Genomic DNA, 22,182 nt, shown 5'->3' with positions numbered 1-22,182 from the left:
TAAGAGAGTGTGGCTCTCAGCTGAGGCAGGGCTAACTGTAGAGAGGTTAGATGCCGGTGCATTGCTGCGAGTGTGGAGCGGAGAATCTTGAAGGAGAACCGCTGCTGGTGTTTTTGAATCTGTAGTCTGTACTCTTTGTCCTGTTTGGGTCCGAACTCTGCTGGTTTAAAGGTGGTCCGGAGTCCATGTGGGATGAGTTGGTTACGGAGGCAGGCACTGAGGAAGCAAATGTAGCTGTGGTAGCGAGTTTGTTTCACGACATGGTTGAAGAGCTTCAGGGCAGAGGAAATGACCTGGGAGTTGCAGTGGGAGAGGGACTCCCTGAGATGACTGTATTGGCACCACCTCGTGCTCTCGTGAGGAGGTTGAGCAATTTATCAACTTCACCAACTCATTCCATCCTGACCTTAAATTTACCTGGACCATCTCTGACACCTCCCTCCCCTTCCCAGACCTCTCCATCTCCATTAATGACAACCAACTTGATACCGACATTTTTTACAAACCCACCAACTCCCACAGCTACCTGGATTACACCTCTTCCCACACTACCTCCTGCAAAAATGCCATCCCGTATTCCTAATTCCTCCACCTCCGCCGTATCTGCTCCCAGGAGGACCAGTTCCACCACAGAACACACCAGATGGCCTCCTTCTTTAGAGACCGCAATTTCCCTTCCCACGTGGTTAAAGATGCCCTCCAATTCATCTTGTCCACATCCCACACCTCCTCCTTCAGACACCACCCCTCCAACCATAACAAGGACAGAACGTCCCTGGTACTCAGCTTCCACCCTACCAACCTTCACATAAACCAAATCATCCGCCAACATTTCCACCACCTCCAAACAGACCCCACCACCAGGGATATATTTCCCTCCCCACTCCTTTCCGCCTTCCGCAAAGACCGTTCCTTCCGTGACTACCTGGTCAGGTCCACGCCCCCCCCTTCAACCCACCCTCACATCCTGGCACTTCCCCTGCTGCCCCAGGAACTGCAAAACCTGCGCCCACACCTCCTCCCTCACCTCCATCCAAGGCCCTAAAGGAGCCTTCCACATCCATCAAAGTTTTACCTGCACATCCACCAATATCATTTATTGTATCCGTTGCTCCCGATGCGGTCTCCTCTACATTGGGGAGACTGGACGCCTCCTAGCAGAGCACTTTAGGGAGCATTTCCAGGACACCCGCACCAATCAACCACCCCACCCCGTGGCCCAACATTTCAACTCTCCCTCCCACTCTGCCGAGGACATGGAGGTCCTGGGCCTCCTTCACCGCCGCTCCCTTACCACCAGATGCCTGGAGGAAGAACGCCTCATCTTCCGCCTCGGAACACTTCAACCCCAGGGCATTAATGTGGACTTCAACAATTTCCTCATTTCCCCTTCCCCCACCTCATCCTAGTTTCAAACTTCCAGCTCAGCACTGTCACCATGACTTGTCCTACCTGCCTATCTTCTTTCCCACCTATCCACTCCACCCTCCCCCGCCCCCGACCTATCACCTTCATCCCCTCCCCCACTCACCTATTGTACTCAATGCTACTTTCTCCCCACCCCCACCCTCCTCTCACTTATCTCTCCATGCTTCAGGCTCTCTGCCTTTATTCCTGATGAAGGGTTTTTGCCCGAAACGTCGATTTTACTGCCCCTCGGATTCTGTCTGAACTGCTGTGCTCTTCCAGCACCACTAATGCAGACCCAGGGTGATAGGGCTGTTAAGAAGACATACGGTGTGTTAGCTTTTATTGGCAGAAGGTTTGTGTTTCAAAACCATGAAATCATGCTGCAAATGTACACACTCGGAGTATTGTGTACAGTTCTGGTCACTGCATTATAGAGAGGATGCGGAAACTTTGGAAAGGGTTCAGGATATTTACTCGGACATTGCCAGGGATGGAGGGGAGGTCTTATGAGGAAAGGCTGAGGGACTTGAGGCTGTTTTCGTTTGAGAGAAGAACGTTGAGAGGCGACTTAACTAAGACATATAAGAGGGTTAGAGAGATTGGACAGTGAGAGCTTTTTTCCTTGGATGGCGATGGCTAGCACGACGGGATATAGCTTTAAACTGAGGGGTGATATATGACAGATGTCAGAGGTAGTTTCTTTACTCAGAGAGTAGTAGAGGCATGGAATGCCCTGCCTGCAACAGTAGTGGACTCATCAACTTTAAGGGCATTTAAATGGTCATTGGATAGGCATTTGGATGAGCGTGGAATAGGATAGGTTAGATGGGCTTCAGATTGGTTCCACAGGTCGGCGCAACATCGTGGACCGAAGGGCCTGTACTGTGCTGTAATGTTCAATGTTTCTGTCCCTGACCATACAGTCATATAGCACGGAAACAGACCCTTCAGTCCAACTCATTCAAGCCAACCAGGTTTCCCAAATTACTCTAGTCCCATTTGCCTATGTTTGACCCATATCTCTCTAAACTTTTCCTATTCATGTTCCTGCCCAAATTTCTTTTAAATGTTGTCATTGTATCTGCATTCACCATTTCAGCTGGCAGTTCATTCCATATATGTACCTTCCTCTGTTTGAAAAAGTTGCCTCAGGTCCCTTTTAAATCTTTCCCCTCTCACTTTAAGTCTCCTTTTGAGTTTTGAACTCCCCTATACTTGAATTCAGGGTCATTAATCTAACTGACTGCCTCCTGAAACACAGCATTCAGATAACTCTCCCCTCCCCGCTGTGTCGCAGTGTCGAAGCTCAGACTCCAGCTCTGAGCCACAGTTCTCAAGCAACCAATACTTGCAATAGATGTGGTCACTATTAACCACAAAAGTGTCTACCAGCTCCCACATCATGCAGTTAAAACACACTGCATGGCCTGGCCATTTCTATTTTAAATACTTGGTTTTAATTTTTTTTAAAATCCCTTTTAACCTTCAATCTGAAAGGAACGTACAGCAGATAGGTTTCTGGATTAGTGGTGCTGGAAGAGCACAGAGGTTCAGGCAGCATCCAAGGAGCAGCGAAATCGACGTTTCGGGGAAAAGCCCTTCATCAGGAATAAAGGCAGAGAGCCTGAAGCGTGGAGAGATAAGCTAGAGGAGGGTGGGGGTGGGGAGAAAGTAGCATAGAGTACAATGGGTGAGTGGGGAAGGGGATGAAGGTGATAGGTCAGGGAGGATAGGGTGGAGTGGATAGGTGGAAAAGGAGATAGGCAGGTCGGACAAGTCGAGACAAGTCATGGGGACAGTGCTGAGCTGGAAGTTTGGAAATAGGGTGAGGTGGGGGAAGGGGAAATGAGGAAACTGTTGAAGTCCACATTGATGCCCTGGGGTTGAAGTGTTCCGAGGCGGAAGATGAGGCGTTCTTCCTCCAGGCGTCTGGTGGTGAGGGAGAGGTGGTGAAGGAGGCCCAGGACCTCCATGTCCTCGGCAGAGTGGGATGGAGAGTTGAAATGTTGGGCCACAGGGTGGTGTGGTTGATTGGTGCGGGTGTCCCGGAGATGTTCCTAAAGCGCTCTGCTAGGAGGCGCCCAGTTTCCCCAATGTAGAGGAGACCGCATCGGGAGCAACGGATACAATAAATGATATTGGTGGATGTGGAGGTAAAACTTTGATGGATGTGGAAGACTCCTTTAGGGCCTTGGATAGAGGTGAGGGAGGAGGTGTGGGCGCAGGTTTTACAGTTCCTGCGGTGGCAAGGGAAGATGCCAGGATGTGAGGGTGGGTTGTAGAGGGGGCGTGGACCTGACCAGATAGTCACAGAAGGAATGGTCTTTGCGGAAGGCAGAAAGGGGTGGGGAGGGAAATATATCCCTGGTGGTGGGGTCTGTTTGGAGGTGGTGGAAATGTTGGCGGATTATTTGGTTTATGCAAAGGTTGGTAGGGTGGAAGGTGAGTACCATGGGCGTTCTGTCCTTGTTAGGGTTGGAGGGGTGGGGTCTGAGGGCAGAGGTGCTGGCTGTGGACGAGATGCATTGGAGGGCATCTTTAACCACGTGGGAAGGGAAATTGTGATCTCTAAAAAAGGAGGCCATCTGGTGTGTTCTGCCGCAGGAACTGTAAAACCTGCGCCCACACCTCCTCCCTCACCTCTATTCAAGGCCCTAAAGGAGCCTTCCACATCCATCAAAGTTTTACCTGCACATCCACCAATATCATTTATTGTATCCGTTGCTCCTGATGCGGTCTCCTCTACATTGGGAAGACTGGGCGCCTCATAGCAGAGCGCTTTAGGGTACATCTCCGGGACACCCGCACCAATCAACCACACCGCCCCGTGGCCCAACATTTCAACTCCCCCTCCCACTCTGCCGAGGACATGGAAGTCCTGGGCCTCCTTCACCACCGCTCCCTCACCACCAGACGCCTGGAGGAAGAACGCCTCATCTTCCGCCTCGGAACACTTCAACCCCAGGGCATCAATGTGGACTTCAACAGTTTTCTCATTTCCCCTTCCCCCACCTCACCCTAGTTCCAAACTTCCAGCTCAGCACTGTCCCCATGTCCGGACTTGTCCTACCTGCCTATCTCCTTTTCCATCTATCCACTCCACCCTATCCTCCCTGACCTATCACCTTCATCCCCTCCCCCACTCACCCATTGTACTTTATGCTACTTTCTCCCCACCCCCACCCTCCTCTAGCTTATCTCTCCAGGCTTCAGGCTCTCTGCCTTTATTCCTGATGAAGGGCTTTTGCCCGAAATGTCAATTTCGCTGCTCCTTGGATGCTGCCTGAACTGCTGTGCTCTTCCAGCACCACTAATCCAGAATCTGGTTTCCAGCATCTGCAGTCATTGTTTTTACCCAGTAGATAGGTTTACCTATGATGTCACCCTTTTGTCCTGGGCCATTGATCCTGGGCTTCAATTTATCCTGTTAAAAACCTTACAAACTTTGAGCCAAAAAATGCAAGCAAAAACGTCTCTTCCCCATTCCCCATATGGAATGCCTCCATATTCCCTGAACTATATATTCACTGGGGCTGAATCTCACTCTGGATGTGATCTCTGCTTCTGAACAGGGTGAAGTTTACAAATCTTTTACTGTCACTGAATAGTTGAGGTTCAAAGACTGACCCCTGTGGAATTCAAACCTCCTGACATAAAACTTCACATCTCAGCCCAACGATTGATTCTCTAATTCCACTGTCTGTGATCTAATCATGTTATGTTAGCTTTTGATGCAATTATCTATTTTAGTTTTCAAAAAAGTGGAATCCACTTCCTAATTAGTCTCATATCCTAAAAGTCCAGAAGAAACAAAATTGTGTACTTGCAACAAGCATTAGTTTTCATTTAGGTAAAAACAATGACTGCAGATGCTGGAAACCAGATTCTGGATTAGTGGTGCTGGAAGAGCACAGCAGTTCAGGCAGCATCCAAGTAGCTTCGAAATCGACGTTTCGGGCAAAAGTGAGGAAGGGCTTTTGCCCGAAACGTCGATTTCGAAGCTACTTGGATGCAGCCTGAACTGCTGTGCTCTTCCAGCACCACTAATCCAGAAATTAGCTTTCATTTGTCAAGTGAATACAAATTCTGTCGTCTTTATTGTGGAGTTTCCATTCCTGTTATCAACGCGCTGATTGTTTTAAGGTGGCGCTGGTGATTTCAATTTGGAAATTGTCTTAACTCTTGGTGGTGGAGGATTTTGGGGTGCAGTGATAGTGTCCCTACATGACCCAAACATCTACCAGACGCTAAATAAAAACCGAAAGAATTGTGGATGCTGTAAATCAGAAATAAAAACAGAAGTTGCTGGAAACACTCAGCAGGTCTGGCAGCATCTGGGGAGAGAATCAGAATTAACGTTTCGGGTTAGATTAAATAAAATGACTGCTGTCTGCAGAGGTCAGACATTGATAACTGCATGTGTCTTGAATGGGCCAGCTCCCTGCACACACATAGCTCTGCAAATCTCTCCGCTATTCCCTTGCGGAATCCTTTCCCATTGTTTCCGCAATTCCAGGGAAAAGGATCACTTCCGCCAGACTGCGCACTGATTTGCAAGGAAGGGGAGGGACTGGAGGAGGAGGATTTCTTCCGGTGATTGCGGTGATTTTTGTTTTGGGAAGAAGAGAGTGGAACGCCAGGTATTGACCGCGCGCGGGAGGAAAGGTCCGGAGCCCGGGAAGTGGGAGCGCGCACGCGCGGCCGCGGCGGTGGTGGGCGGGGCTAAGCGGCCACGGGGCGTGGCCCGGGGTGTGTGTGGGTTTCGTAACTGGGGTGTGATAATAGGCGTGGCCCGAGTGGGTGGGTGGGGGGATCAGAGGGCGTGTCAATGGGCGTGGTCAGTCGGAAGGCGGGGCAGGGGTGCGGCAATAGGCGCGGATGTGGTTTGATGGTCACGGCCGGGGCGGGGCGGTGGGCGTGGTCTGGTTGAGTGGGCGTGGCCAAGCCCGGGGGCGGGCGCGGCTCTTCCTGACTGACTGAGTGAATGAGTGACACTGGCGCTGGGCGCTGCTGCTGCTGCTGCTGGTGGTGGGGGGTGTCCGGACATCGCCCCGCCACCCTTCTCACGGAATAGTATCGGCGGAAGGGATTGCGGCAAAACATCACCGAGAGTCGGACTGGCCGCGGTTCTTCCCGGCCGGGCAGACCGGCTCCGAGCTGACCCGAAAGGGGGAGACCCGGGGAAGAGAGTAAACGGGAACAGTGTGAGTGGAAAATCACCACCGCCGCGGCGTTAAAAATGATACGGGATGCTGAAAGGAGGGGGACGGGCAAGGGCATGGGCACTGCGCCGGCGGGGATTGCGGGGGGGAATGCAGCAATCTTCGCTGAGAAAATGTTGCTTTCCAGAACGGCAGGAATGCAGCGATCAGGTGAAGCGTTAGTGTTGCAATGTGGAAGGTGTTCAACAACACCCAGCGGTACTGCGCCACTTTAAATACTGCATTGATAGCAATCAGACAGATAGGGGGGGGGGGGGGAAATAATATCCGGAGACGGCTCATCAAGAGCGAGATTCCGCAAGGCTGACTCAACCGGGGAGCGGATAAAAGGGCTCCGTTAGATCTGGTGAGGGTGTCAGGGCAGCAGAGTGGCAAGGACAGAGAGTTGGGGGGGATGTTGGGCTTCGATGCCACTGAGAATCTGAACACCTTCAATTTCAAACCACCCAGGGGCTGCAGAGCTCGCTGTAATATTGGAAACGGGGCCATTTTTAAAATCAAAGTTAGACATCGGGGGACGATTGTTGAGGAAAGGCGAGGTAGTCTGTTTATGCATACTACACCGGCTCACTTGGTATGTTTTGGGCAGATTGTAAAGGGTTTTGTTTTTGCCTGAGATATGTGGGCTGGAGCAAGCTCGATCCATCAATCAGTTTATACAGTGGTGCCGAAACCAATGAGCTAAATGTTTACATTGTATTAGGGACTGGTGGAGAACGCAGCTAGCAAACCTTGTGTGTTCATGTGTCTGTCTCCCTCGTCTGTGCTCGCAATTCGCTCCGTTCTCCATCTGCAACCTGATGATTTGTGACTGTACCTCTTTTGTGAATCCCCCTACGAGATTGACGGTTTTATGTTACCGTCCATATAACGGATCACCTGCCTTTAGGTCTGGAACTCGTTAATTGACGTTTTGTCCCGAAGGAAGGAGATAGGACTGGGCACAATTCGACATCCAGTCTTTCTGATTTTCGGCTTGAGTAGGGGACTGGTCTGGTGCTTTTTTTTATTGTAATCAACCGAGATAGCTCTTCATTACTCCAATTACAAACCTATACCTATCTCAATCTCTGATAAAGCCTGGTAATAACGGTACCCAATTCCCATTATAGCGTTGAATTAATTCCTTTGAAATGTCGATGTTGTTCGTTATGGAAGCCAGACTTCTGTGTTGTCTTTTCATCGTCACTTCATTTCTCGCCAACATATCTCTTTAATGTAGGTTGTTTCAGTATACTGTGCGGTGAATATCTTTGCAACAGCACTGGTCTGTTCTCTCGGAGTTTTTAATGTCCCTTTGTAACGGCCAGTGCTGCCAGAAGAATGCGAAAATATGTTTAATTTGTTTAATTCTTCACTCCTTCGTGGGTTGCCTGAAATATCTTCTGCGGTATGCGCTTCCTGGCTCCCGCAGATGTTTACTGATGTGGATGGAATTCCATCCAGGCTCAAAACTGATACTTGGGACCGGATTTTGACTCCGTGGTTTATGGACAATTCATTTCAGACACATCCACGTTGGTTTTTTTTTTGCTGACGGGAGGGGACGGTGTGGCGGTCACAGACGGGAAACCCAGCTCAGCGGGACTGTTTAACCCCGGTGTGAGTTCATGCCCTCCCTGATTATCCCAGACTGGCAGAGGGTCCCTTCGCCCCATCATGTCCGTGCAGTCATCAAACATCCATGTATTTTCATCCCATTTCCCAGCACTTGGCTGTGAAGGTTATAAGCTGTGGGCGTTCATCCAGATCTTTCTTCGCCGTCTTGAGGGTTCTCACCTCTACCAACTTGGCTTTTAGACAGCAAATTCCAGATACTCACCAGACGGTCTGGGTGCAAACTTTTTTTGCTCAAAAGCTCTTGCTCCTCACCATAAAACTGTGCCCTCTAGTTATTGATCACGTTAAAGGGAAACATTTCTTCCCTATCTGTGCCCCTCAAACTTTGTACAACTCAATCAAGTCCCTCATCAGCCTCTGTGTTCTAAGGAAAACATTCTTAGCCAGTGTAGTCTGTCTTCAGAACTGAATTGCTCCGGCCCAGGCCACATTCTGGTGAACCTCTTCTGCATCTTCTCTAGTGCAATCACATCCTTCGTATAGTGTGGTGACCAACACTACACAGAAAACCTTAACTGTAGCCTGACTAACATTACATATAGCTCCTGAAAACCTAATAAAGACATGTATTCTGTACTTTTCTTTATCACCTTTATCTACCTGCCCTCCTGCCTTCAATTATCTAAGGACATGCACACCAAGGTCCCACTGATATTCTGTACTCCCTGTCGTGTCCTACCATTTCATGTGGACATCCTTGTCATTATTGGTCCTCCGAATGTAACATCCCACACTTTTCAGGATTAAATTCTTTGTTCAACATGTCTGACCAGTCTGTTTCTATCCTATAGTCTAAGGCTTTCCTCATCAATATTTAACACATCACCAATTTTCATGTCATCTGTAAACTTAAGGATCATACCTCCTACATTCATATCTTGATCACTAATTTACCCAACAGAAAAGCAATTAAAACTTCAACTATGTCTTCTATTTCCACAATCCACTTTAGCCCAACTCTTTTCCCTCTTGCCCTAACATACTTAGTAACTGCATTAGGATTTTCCTTAGTGTTAACTGTCAGTTTTCTTCATGGTTTTTTTTCCTCTCAAGTTCAGTTTCAGGCAATCCTCTGCACTTTCTATACTCCTTTCAAGAATCTGCCGTTTTGAACCTTCGATATCCAGCATAAGCTTCCTTTTTGTTTCTTATCCAATCCTGTACATCCCTTGATGTCTAGGCTTCTCTTGTTGGACCCATCCTTCATTTTTACGCAAACATATTGACCTTGCACTTTCACTGTAACCCTTTTGAATGTGTCTCACTGCTCTGATGTGAATTTTCCTGCAAATAGCTGCTCCCAGTCCACTTTGCCAAGATCCTGTCTTATCTGAAGGTGGGTCTTCACCCAATTCAGAATCTTTATTTCCAGTCCATCTTTGACCTTTACTATAACTACCGTAGATCTTACTGAATTATTGTCACGAACACATATTTTTGAAGGGCAGATTAAGTCTGTGTAGGTCTCCTCATCTGAAAGTTTTCTTCAAATCCCTTTAAACAATCTCTCTAAACATGAAAAGATTGAAGCTGTTAATGAGAGCTAAAAGAAACTGCCTGACGGATTACTTGCTGGAGGCTATACAAATGGTCATCCTGTTTCAATAGACTTCTTTGTTCCCTATTCCCCAAAAGTACTAATTCTTGTTCTGACACGATGAATAGTTGGCTGAATTTCAAAAGCTACAGTGCTCTCAGGAGATGATTGTTTTCACAGTTTGACGGTTTAAAGGGTCTGTTGAAAGATTAGAAGTTTTTGTGGGTTTTGGATGGAAGCATAGATCGTGAAACTTTTATTAGATTGGAACCTTCATGACTTCTGAGAACCACCCATGGCATGAATGGCAAGGGAGGTGGCATATGGGGGTGGCATATGAGAAACTGTAGAGAATGTGGGTGGGAGCATGTGTTGGCGTGCAGGTGCATGAATGGCTCGAAAGCATAAGTCAGCAGGAAAGGGCCATGGGAGTCTTGGTGAGCAATCAAGGCTAGCAGTATCTAAAACAACTGGGACAAATCCCCAGGAAACTGTGGTAGCTATTTGATTCAGTACTCATGCATTTTTGTGGTCTTTCTCCAATTTGCTTCTGAGACAGCAGCATAATGTTGCCCTGTAATTTTGAAGCTACCCATCTCAAGTTGTTAAATATGGCCGTTAGGTTCTTCATCCTTTTGTAAGGGTTGTGTTTTTTAGAGAGGTTCTTTTACCCCAGTTCTTGGCAGTATTCTTCCCTTTCTGCACCCTTAACCAGTGAAGATTATGTTGCCTAAGGTACATTCCTTACATTGTGCCAGGAAAATTCCAAAGCTTTATGACTAACTTTATTAAAGCATTCATTGTTATGTTCTAATATTTAAGGAACAGAGCGTTTGTGAAGATCAGAAATAAAGACTTTCTTTTCTAAATGTATCTTAGATAGACAATATGACAATAGACAATAGGTGCAGGAGTAGGCCATTCTCCCCTTCGAGCCTGCACCACCATTCAATATGATCATGGCCAATCATCCTTAATCAGTATCCTGTTCCTGCCTTATCTCCATAACCCTTGATTCCACAATCCTTGAGAGCTCTATCCAACTCTTTCTTAAATGAATCCAGAGACTGGGCCTCCACTGCCCTCTGGGGCAGAGCATTCCACACAGCCACCACTCTCTGGGTGAAGAAGTTTCTCCTCATCTCTGTCCTAAATGGTCTACCCCATATTTTTAAGCTGTATCCTCTGGTTCGACACTCATCCATCAGTGGAAACATGTTTCCTGCCTCCAGATTGTCCAATCCTTTAATAATCTTATATGTCTCAATCAGATCCCCTCTCAGTCTTCTAAACTCAAGGGTATACAAGCCCAGTCGCTCCAGTCTTTCAGTGTAAGGTAGTCCCGCCATTCTAGGAATTGACCTCGTGAACCTACGCTGCACTCCCTCAATAGCCAGAATGTCTTTCCTCAAATTTGGAGACCAGAACTGCACGCAGTACTCCAGGTGTGGTCTCACCAGGGTCCTGTACAGCTGCAGAAGAACTCTTTGCTTCTATTCTCAATCCTTCTTGTTATGAAGGCCAGCATGCTATTAGCCTTCTTCACTACCTGCTGTACCTGCATGCTTACCTTCATTGACTGGTGTACAAGAACACCCAGATCTCTCTGTACTGCCCCTATACCTAAATTGATTCCATTTAGGTAGTAATCTGCCTTCCTGTTCTTGCCACCAAAGTGGATAACCATACATTTATCTACATTAAACTGCATCTGGCATGCATCTGACCACTCACCTAACCTGTCCAGGTCACCTTGTAATCTCCTAACATCCTCATCACATTCCACCCTAATGTTATCACTAATACCATCTTCTATATCATTAACATATATTGTAAAAAGCTGCGGTCCCAGTACTGATCCCTGCGGTACCCCACTGGTACCTGTCATTCCAAAATGGAGCCGTTTATCAGTACTCTTTGTTTCCTATCAGCCAACCAACTTTCAATCCAAGTTAGTACTTTGCCCCCAATACCATGCGCCCTAATTTTGCTCACTTTTGGATTAAATTGTGCAACTATATCCATGACATTGTCGTAAAATTACTTTCTTGTTTTGGTTTGCAATAATAATTGAAGAACTCCGTTATTGTCAGGATATACTGTTTAATCCCTCTTAGTTCTTATATAAAAAAAATATGTTCATAGTAAAATATCAACAGGTTACTCTGTCTCACAATTGATGAGAAATTGGATTTAGCATGCTTAACAAATGTGTAAACCTTTGCTTAAAAATGAACAGTTTTTAAATGCTTTGAGTTACTGTGAAACCTTTGTTCCCAGAATCCTGTGGAGACATTTATTTTCAGTGGTTTTGATAGTAGTGACAAAGATGTGAAGGATGGTTGCATGTTCTACTATAAACTGACAGTAATTGCTTGGAAATTGGCAATAGAAACATAAATATTCTAGTGAAAAGGAACACCGTGGCGTAGTTTGAAAGGGTCAGTCCTCTGTATGGCTGCAGACTGAGCAAACGTCCTTTAACCAGATCCCAAGTACTTTCTATCCATACGGGAGAAAACTGTAGATACTAGAAATCTGAAATAGAAACAGAAATGCTAAAAACATTTTTCTCTCCACAATTGCTGTCACACCTGCCTATTTGCAACACTTTGTTTTTATTTACTCATTGTGTTTTTTTCTCTCATCATTCATATTTTTTAAAATTCACTTTTGGGACATGGGCACCACTGGCTGGGCCAGCATTTATTGCCCATACCGAGTTCCCCAGAGAAGTTGGTGGTGAGCTGCCACTTTGAACTGCTGCAGTCCGTAAGCTGTAATTTTGACCTGCAATGGACTTAGGCTGGGGTCTCCAGGATTTTGACCAGTGACACTGAAGGAATGGATATATTTCCAAGTCATAATGGTGAGTGACTTGGAAGAGAAGTTGCAGGTGGTGGTCCTCCCAGATGTCTGCAGCCCTTGTCCTTCTTGATGGATATGGCCATGGGTTTGGAAGGTGCTGTCTGAGGATCTTTGGTAAATTTCTGCAGTACATCCTATAGATAGTACACATTGTTGCTACTGAGGGAATGGACGCTTATGGATATGGTGTAAATCAAATATTATATAAAAACAAGTGTTGATTGCAGCATATCCTTAAATGCATATATAGCAAATGTATCATTTAAAAGTCAAAATTATTAATATAAAGAAACAATTCATGTCAATCACCTCATCTAGACTTGAAACATTTACATGTTTCTCCCCTGCTACCTATCCTCCTGAAGTTTTCCAGTTTTTTAGTTTTGATTTCACTTTCCAGCATCTATAATGTGCTGCATTTCTATTTGAGAGAGATTCTCACATTTAATAATGGACAATGGGGCCATTCAAGAGATTAGAGTAAAACAACAGAAGATATGTTGAATGCTTGTTGGGCTGGAGAAGATTCTAGTGATAGGAATGGGTGAGACCATGGATTTGAAAGCAAGTTTAAACCGATACATTGTTTGGCTGAAAGAAAGTGTAGATTAGTGAGCAGAGTGATGCTAGGCAACACACTTGGTGTAAGTAACAACAAGGGAAGCAGAGATTTCGATTACCGCAGGTTTGTAGAAGGTTAAATTTTGAGAGCAGCCAGCAGTGCCTGGGAATAGTCAAGTCTTGGGCAGCACAAGAATAACAGGTGTTTCAACAGAAGGTGAGATGGGTGAGGATGAGTAATATTACAGCGGCTGAATTAGCCAGTTGTGGTAATTGCACAAATGTTGGGTTTCATCTCTGGTTCAGATATAACATCAAGATTGTGAACAATTATCCTCCGATTGTTCCTAGCAAGATGAATGAAGTGTAGCAAAGGAGAAGAGATTGGGGCCAGGAACTCAATGGCTTTAGTTGGAGAGAATTTCTGCTCACATGCTGAGTAAGCATTTACCAGCAATGCGTGATAAAGAGAGGTGGTGACAAGGTAGAAGCTGGGTGTCACAGTGGAAATGTGAAACTTAATGCTGTGCATTTGGACAATGTCACCAAAGAGCAGATTGTAGAAGGAAATTGGGGGGAGATTATTTAATATTTTAACCGTTGATTCCTTCAGTTGTAGCTTTTAATCCTGTCCTCCTGTGGGGACTCTGGTGATAGTAGTACTGGAGTGGGGTTTATGTCTGCTGCTGATAGAGCTGAGTCTTTGAATTGGTTTTCTGCTCTTTTGTTTCACCTGTAATGTACTCTGGAGTTTGTTTTGCCTAATGTTTTATTTTATGACCAATGTTTAGTTAAAGCTAAACTGCATGGAGCGATTTTTAAAAATGAATATGGCAGATCCATGTTTATTTTGACTTGTTTTCATTTTGGTTATGTGAAAAGCCAAATGCAGGAAAAGTCATTCAGGAGTTCTTCTGAAAGTTTATGCCTGATCCTCATTTTGGATTATCAATTTTAATATTTTTACCTTTGATTCCTATGGTGGTCTCCTTACCAATCCCTGTCAGCATACACAATAGGTAAAATGTGTACAATATACCTTTTAGAATATAGTTAGTCACGGGTAGAACAGACATTATTCTGGAGGTGCAACTTGCAACTTTAGATGAGAATGCTCTGTGAGTATATTAAAGTGTAGGAAAAGGCTAATGAAATCTGAGAATGCAGTTGGTAAAGGTCGGTGCTTCATAATGGCATGGTGACCTCACTGTCTGTTCCCCTTAGTGCTGGTGATTGAAAGCTGTAACTGCCTGAAGGATTTGCCATTGCATGCTTTAAGTCACACTGGCACACAGGGTTTCAAGAAAACGTTTTAAATGTGTATGTTTACAGAAATCTTTACACTATTTATGGCTGTGAAATACAGTTAGTGTAAAATCATCAACGCTTGAGCATCTTTGCAATGACATTCCTCTTTTAACTCTCAATATTGCTAACAGTTTATTTGTCTTTTGTGTCGATCATTTGACAGGAAGATGAAATAAATAAAGCTTCCGGTTCTTTTCCACCAGTGTGTGATCATATGCAAAAAAAAACTGAGGAGCAAAAGAAAATGACCTCATCTGTGCCTTTGCTCACTTTAGACTTGACTAATCGCTTCTGGCCTGCTGCCCGCTTTCAATCCCTCTTTAAACTTGAGCTCATCTGCAACTCTGCTGCCTGTATAGTCAGTTCTGCTACAACGTTCGTTTCTTTAATACAAATTGGCTATATCGCGATTAAAGAATTTGGATTATTATTTATAGAATGCAAACTTTCCGTACCAGTATTGGTTATAATGCAGTTTCGGTCCCATTGGTTTGAATGGTGCTGCTAATACACGGTTTCTAATCTCCTTCAGTCCAACAGGCAGCTGAATTCCCTGCATTTCTTTAATTCTACCGGCCTGTAGATCTGACTTTAAATGCTCCACAACTTGTGGCTTGACTTTTAGCTACCACAGCCCTAGGCACTTTCATTCCTTCCCCGAACCTCTGTTGTTCTCCACCACTTTTTTTTGCCTCTTTTAACACCCTCCTTAGGATCTCCTGTTTTGGTCATCTGCCTGAGTACCTTGTTTCGGGAAGTTTGACAATACTGCTGTGAAACATCTTGGGACACCTTTGACTACATTAAAGACTTGATATGGATACAAGACAATATTGCTAGCTGAGGCCAGAACACTTTCAGGGGATGAAGGCAGCTCCTTGGCACTATTCCATGGCACTGAGGCCACAGCTGTGGCTTCTGACCACTCAGTGCCAATGGAGGCCCCTCTGAGGTAATGGTCTGCCACCTTTGGCACTTTTCTTAAAGAAGATAAAAAAGATTAAAATGAGTTTGGTTTGCTGGGGAACCTCCATCCTAACTCCCAGCCTAGCACCCAGCCCTGCTGAGTTTTCACTACCTCTCACTGAGGACAAACAATCAGTCCTCAGCAAAGGCGTTACCTTAATCCCCCTCCATCCACGCATCAACGAATTAAATAGTTAGTAAGTTTGCAGATGACACCAAAATTGGAGGTGTAGTGGACAGCGAAGAAGATTACCTCAGATTACAATAGGATCATGATCAGATGGGCCAATGGGTTGAGAAGTGGCAGATGGAGTTTAATTCAGATAAATGCAAGGTGCTGCATTTTGGGAAAGCAAATCTTAGCAGGACTTGTACACTTAATGGTATGGTCCTCGGGAGTGTTGCTGAACAAAGAGACCTTGGAGTGCAGGTTCATAGCTCCTTGAAAGTGGAGTCGCAGGCAGATAGGATAGTGAAGAAGGCATTTGGTATGCTTTCCTTTATTGATCAGAGTATTGAGTACAGGAGTTGGGAGGTCATGTTGCGGTTGTACAGGACATTGATCAGGCTACTGTTGGAATATTGCATGCAATTCTTCGAAAGATGTTGTGAAACTTGAAAGGGTTCAGAAAAGATTTACAAGGATGTTGCCAGGGTTGGAGGGCTTGAGCTATAGGGAGAGGCTGAACAGGCTGGGGCTGTTTTCCCTGGAGCATCAGAGGCTGAGAGGTGACCTTATAGAGGTTTACAAAATCATGAGGAGCATAGATAGGATAAATAGACAAAGTCTTTTCCCTGGGGTCGGGGAGTCCAAAACTAGAGAGCATAGGTTTAGGATGAGGGGGAAAGATATAAAAGAGACCTAAGGGGCAACTTTTTCATGCAGAGGGTGGTACGTGTATGGAATGAGCTGCCAGGGGGTGTGGTGGAGGCTGGTACAATTGCAACATTTAAAAGGCATTTGGATGGGTACATGAATAGAAAGTGTTTGGAGGGATATAGGCCGGGTGCTGGCAGGTGGGACTAGATTGGGTTGGGATACCTGGTCGGCAAGGACAGATTGGACCGAAGTGTCTGTTTCCATGCTGTACATCTCTATGACTCTATAAAAATGTGCCGTGACATTGAACACTTCTTCTGCCGCCTCCGCCTTGGAGCTTACTTTTTCCATCAGGATTCCTGCCACCATCCGAGGACCCCTTCACCCACCTCCAACACACTCCAGCCACCTGGACACCCCGTGCCAGTCTGTTACCTGCCTTGACCTCTTTATTTCCAACTGCTGCCGAGACATTGACTGCCTCAACCTGTCTACCCCACTCCAATCACTCACTCTCACAACATGCAGCCCTTCATTCCCTCTGCTCCAACCCCAACCTCACCATCAAACCAGCGGTCAAAGTGGGTGCAAAGGTAGTTTGACGCACTGACCTCTATATTGCTGAAGCCAGGCACCAACTCTAAGACACCTCCTCCTACCGCCCCCTCAACCATGACCTCACCCCCATCACCAAACCATATTCTCCCAGGCCATCCACAACCTCATCACCTCAGGGGATCTCCCACCCAGAGTGTCCAACCTCATAGTTCTGGAACCCCGCACTGCCCGGTTCTACCTCCTTCCCAAGATCCACAAGCCTGACCACCCCGGCCGACCCATTGTCACAGCCTGCTCCTGCCCCAGCGAACACATCTCCACCTACCTTGATACTATCCTATCCCCCTGGTCCAGGAACTCTCCACTTATGTTTAGAACACCACCCACACACTCCACCTCCTCCAAGACTTCGATTCCCTGGCCCTGAATGCCTCATCTTCACTATTTTCATCCTGTTCCTCTACACCTCCATCCGCTATGACCAGGCCATCCATACCTTCCGTTTCTTCCTCTCACCGGTACCCTTCCATTGACACTCTGATTTGTTTGGCTGAACTGGTCCTCACCCACAACAATCAATCCTTCCAATCCTCCCACTTCCTCCAGACGAAAGGGGTAGCCATGGGCACCCGCATGGGCCCCAGCTATGCCTGTCTCTTTGTTGGCTACGTAGAACAGTCCATCATCTGGAATTACACCAGCACTACTCCCCACCTTTTCCTCCGCTACTCGGCACCACCTCGTGCTCCTGCGAGGAGGTTGAGCAGTTCACCAACTTCACCAACACATTCCGCCCCAACCTTAAATTCACCTGGACCATCTCTGACACCTCCGTCCCCTTCCTGGACCTCTCCAACAATGGTGACCTACTCAAAACTGACATTTTCTACAAATCCACTGACTCCCACAGCTACCTGGATTACACCTCCTCCCATTTTACCTCCTGCAAAAATGCTATCCCATATTCCCAATTCCTCCGCCTCTGCCACACCTGCTCCCAGGAGGACCAGTTCCACCAGAACACACTAGATAGCTTCCTCCTTTAAAGACCACAATTTCCCCTCCCACATGGTTGAAGATGCCCTCCAACGCATCTCATCCATGTCCCGTATCTTCGCCCTCAAACCCCACTCCTCCAACCGCAACAAAGACAGAAGACCCCTCGTCCTCACCTTCCACCCTACCAACCTCCGCATAAATCACATCATCCGCCAATATTTCTGCCACCTCCAAACAGACCCCATCACCAGCGATATATTTCCCTCCCTGCCCCTATCCACTCTCTGCAAAGACTGTTCCCTCCGCAACTACCTGGTCAGGTCCATGCCCCCCAACAACCCACCCTCCCCTCCTGGCACCTTCCCCTGCTACCGCAGGAATTGCAAAACCTGTGCCCACACCTCCTCCCTCACTTTCATCCAAGGCCCCGAAGGAGCCTTCCACATCCATCAAAGTTTTACCTGCACTTTCACACATGTCATTTATTGTATCCATTGCTCCTGATGCAGCCTCCTCTACATTGGGGAGACTGGACACTTTCTTGCAGAGTGCTTCAGAGAACATCTCCAGGACACCCGCACCAATCAACCCCACCGTCCCGTAGCCAAACATTTCAATGCCCTTCCTACTGTGCTGAGGACATGCAGGTCCTGGGCCTCCTCCATCGCCACTCCCTCACCACCCGACGCCTGGAGGAAGAGGGCTTCATCTTCCACATTGGGACCGTTCAATGCCATGGCGTCAATGTGGACTTCACCAGTTTCCTCATTTCTCCTCCCCCCACCTTGCCCCAATTCCACCCTTCAAGCTCAGCACCATCCTCATGACCTGTCCCTCCTGTCAGTCTTCCTTCCCACCTATCTGCTCCATGCTCCCTTCCGACCTATCACCTTTACCTCCACCTCCATCCGCCTATTGCACTCTCAACTACCTTCTCCCCAGCCCAACCCCCCTCCTCCATTTATCTCTCCACTCCCGAGGCTACCAGCCAAATTCCTGATGAAGGGCTTTTGCCCGAAATGTCGATTTTGGATGCTGCCTGACCTGCTGTGCTTTTCCAGCACCACTCTAATCTCCAGCATCTGCAGTACCCACTTCTACCTAGTCTCCATCCTAAAGCAACCCCAACCCCTTGGCACTCCTACCTGCAGCAGGAGCTCCCACCTGAGTGTGGAGCTGTCAGTCTCAGCACTAAGGAGCCTCTAGTTGCTGTGCCAGCTGTGGAAGTCTGCTCTCTGCTCTGCTCACTGCCTCCTCAACAACTGCCCTTCGGGTCTCGGTGAAATCGTGTGAAGCTTCCTGATGGTGATATTAGGACATTAAAATTAAAATTGTGCTCAATTGCATTGGTTTTCTCAACATTGATTTGGAGGGAAGTTTTATTTGTTGAATACTGCATGCCAGGCAGTCGGTGTGACAAATTAAAGGTAGTAAAAAGATCAAGAGAGATGGACATGTTGAATTGATGTCAGCATCCTTGTAAAACTGACATGTATTTGGATGAGGAATACACTGCCATGTTATCAGCAATAATATGAGAGTGGCATAAAGAACAAAGAAGAGTTTTGATATGCAGCCGTTAGATGAATGAAGTGGCACAGAGATAAATTACAGTAGAAACCCAGTTGAACTACTGGTTCACCATTAAAGAAGGATGGTCTTATAATTGGGAATGGTTTATTGCAGAACATGCGTTGTAATTGCTCATTATCCTCAAATCTTTCGTTCATCTACTGCAGTGGTACCTTTAACTGCAAAATAATTGGAGCTGTCCCTACAGATTTGTGTTGACAAAATGTATTGTGCTTTCAGACATCATAGCTGTATTGAATAGCTCATGTGTTAGATTCACTCTGTGGAAGAAATTGCAATCTGAACAATGATCTCTATTTGTCTTCTTTATGTTGTTTAATTCAAATAATCTGATAATTGAATGCTTTTGCGTGATTGAATTCAGTTAGTATTGTAATTACTTTCTTAATATTAATCACTATTATTACACAAGTAAACATAGCGGCTCATTGTTGTTTGTGGAACCCTTTACACCAAAGTAATTAAATAACTTGTTGCTCTGTGACTGGTGACCTTAATTGAGAGGGAAATCTTAGTCTTATCTCTGAATGTGAAGATCTGGGTTTAAGTCTGATCTGTTCTGGATGTGTGTCAGAATATAACTGAGGCTTATTAAAACTAATTTGTGGGTCTTGTGATGCAGAGGTAGTAGGCCTGAAGGTCCAGTTTCAAATCCTACCTACCCTGGAGGTATGCAATAACATATGTGAACATGTCAATCAAAATAACTGCAGGGAAAAGTCTAGTCTCTTCTCTGAATACACAGGAAATGTCCAGAAGTTTTCACAATCATTCATGTGGGAAACTTTATCAGATTGCAAAGCTGTTGACTGGCCAGGTATTAGTGATAAAGATGCTTCACTTTAGACAATCATCATTGGCATCATTCCTTCTGTGTAAGATGGTGGGCATGCAGTCGATCCTTTGGGATGGAGGCAGCTTCACATTTGCTAATTGCTGAAAAGAGCAAGCTGTGAGAGGCAGGTACACCACACATGCTGCACAGTAGTTTTCGGTGTTGTAGGTTGTTCTTGTTTTCGGTGTTGATGCCCGTTGCCAAGCTGCTGCAACTATTGCCCATCAAGGTGCACATTAGCTCACAGCTTATATCTCCCAGGTGTGAAATCGACATTCAGGGCTATTTACTAGAATGGCTTGTAGCTGTTCTGAGGTTGAGTGCAGGCTGGAATAGGTAGAATGTGGATGAGCAAATCCTTTGCATTTATCTGAATACTGTAACCCCAGACTTGGAATCCTGTTTCTTTGAGTCTGCAAGTAGAAAGGGTTTGTTCTCATTTATGTTTTTTAATCAGTAAAATTATTTTCTAATTTGTAACTTGCCTATTTTCTGGTCTTCCCTTATTTTAGTTTCAGTTTCCTTTGAATGTTGATTTGGATGGAATTAATGAGCTTTTTTTAAGTTTCTAAGGAATTTGTGACTATTTGAGACAGATGGCTTCCATTTTTATGCTGTCTCTTCACTTTTAATAATGTTTGCTGTCCTCATACTATTATCAATCTGACCAAGAAATACATTTCAAGATCAACTTAAATCAGTCAAGGAAGTACGTTTTTTAATCCTGTCTCTTTTGGTTAAATTTCAAGAAAACTGAACACAAACTGAGAATTCTCGTTTTTAATTTAGTCTCATGTTATTGCAATTGCTAATTTTAGATTGCAAAGTACTTGTAATTCCAAGTGACTTGGATGCTGTGAGAAACCAATCTGATGAGGACAGATGCCTTTTAAAATGGTGTTGCCAGAGCCAATATGTACTCTGTTTGCTTGGAAGGCTGTGTTGAGCCAACCATTAGTCAACCTCCTTCCTTTTTGGCATTCATTATGATATGCTTTGATAAGACACTTGATTGTGGAGCATATGGTACAAACGTTATTCATATATAGTGTAGCTGACCAATTTTATACAAAGGAACAGCCTTAAGCATACCTCTCTTTTCTGCTCTTCCCGCCACACTGGACAAGAAAATTGGTTCCCTACTTGAAGTCTACATTGCAGAGATAGGACTTTGTGATTTTTCTGTATATGGATCCCTTCATTTATTACTCACTTGGCACCCTTTCTCAGTCATTTATTTACTTGCAAAAGCCTCCCTTGGACTTAGACATTTCAGAAAACTTGTCTACAACAGTTAGAATTATGCTGAACGATATGGTTATTCATTCACGTCTCTCAAATATATCCATCAGCTGCGCCTCCTGCTTTATCAACTTTGTTTTGTCCATGTTATTCAGAGGACTGCAAGGTTGTGGAATTTCTGCTGTGACCAGGGTTTTAAGCTGCATTTTAGTAGAGGTGGCTAGATTTGTCATTCCTATGTGTAATCTTTTACACTATTTATCGAAGCTGAATATTAAAACGTACTCCAATATACAATTAAATTTACTGAACCAACCCAAGCAGCATCATCATAAATAGTGATCCTGTTGGTGCTGAATTCTCACCCTTCAGAAGATTTTAGATCCAGGCTTTCAACTAATTGTACAAGAGAAAAGTTACAGCCTGTGAACAACAATTGCTGAAAATACAGAGCAGCCTGACCAGTACCTGAAAGAGAAATCTGGACATATGTTGGGTTTTATAAGACTGCTTTATCAAATTTACTGACTGGCTGATGTTTTTAATCACAAGTCTATTTTTAAAAAAAAGATTAGTTCACCAGAACAGCTTATTTTTATTCTAAGTATGCAAAAGGTTAGCCAAAGTGATCTGCAGAGTAACA

The 22,182-nt window shown here is 45.5% G+C and overlaps 1 protein-coding gene across 5 annotated transcripts in view; it reads left to right on the top strand.

Annotated features, from left to right (window-relative positions):
• Positions 1–6,392: 6,392 nt before the first annotated feature.
• Positions 6,393–22,182, top strand: part of LOC140475997 (amyloid beta precursor protein binding family B member 2-like) — a 268,491-nt gene continuing 252,701 nt past the window's right edge. For all 5 annotated transcript variants that reach the window (XM_072567920.1, XM_072567917.1, XM_072567911.1 and 2 more), the window contains exon 1: positions 6,393–6,614. The gene's annotated coding sequence lies outside the window, so the exon portion shown is untranslated. The remainder of the gene's footprint in view (positions 6,615–22,182) is intronic.

The sequence above is a fragment of the Chiloscyllium punctatum genome, chromosome 1 (genome assembly GCF_047496795.1).
Source record: "Chiloscyllium punctatum isolate Juve2018m chromosome 1, sChiPun1.3, whole genome shotgun sequence".
Classification (NCBI taxonomy): Eukaryota; Metazoa; Chordata; class Chondrichthyes; order Orectolobiformes; family Hemiscylliidae; genus Chiloscyllium; species Chiloscyllium punctatum.
The sequence above is the reverse complement of the archived record's forward strand: the minus strand, read 5'-3'. Positions and strand labels throughout refer to the sequence as shown.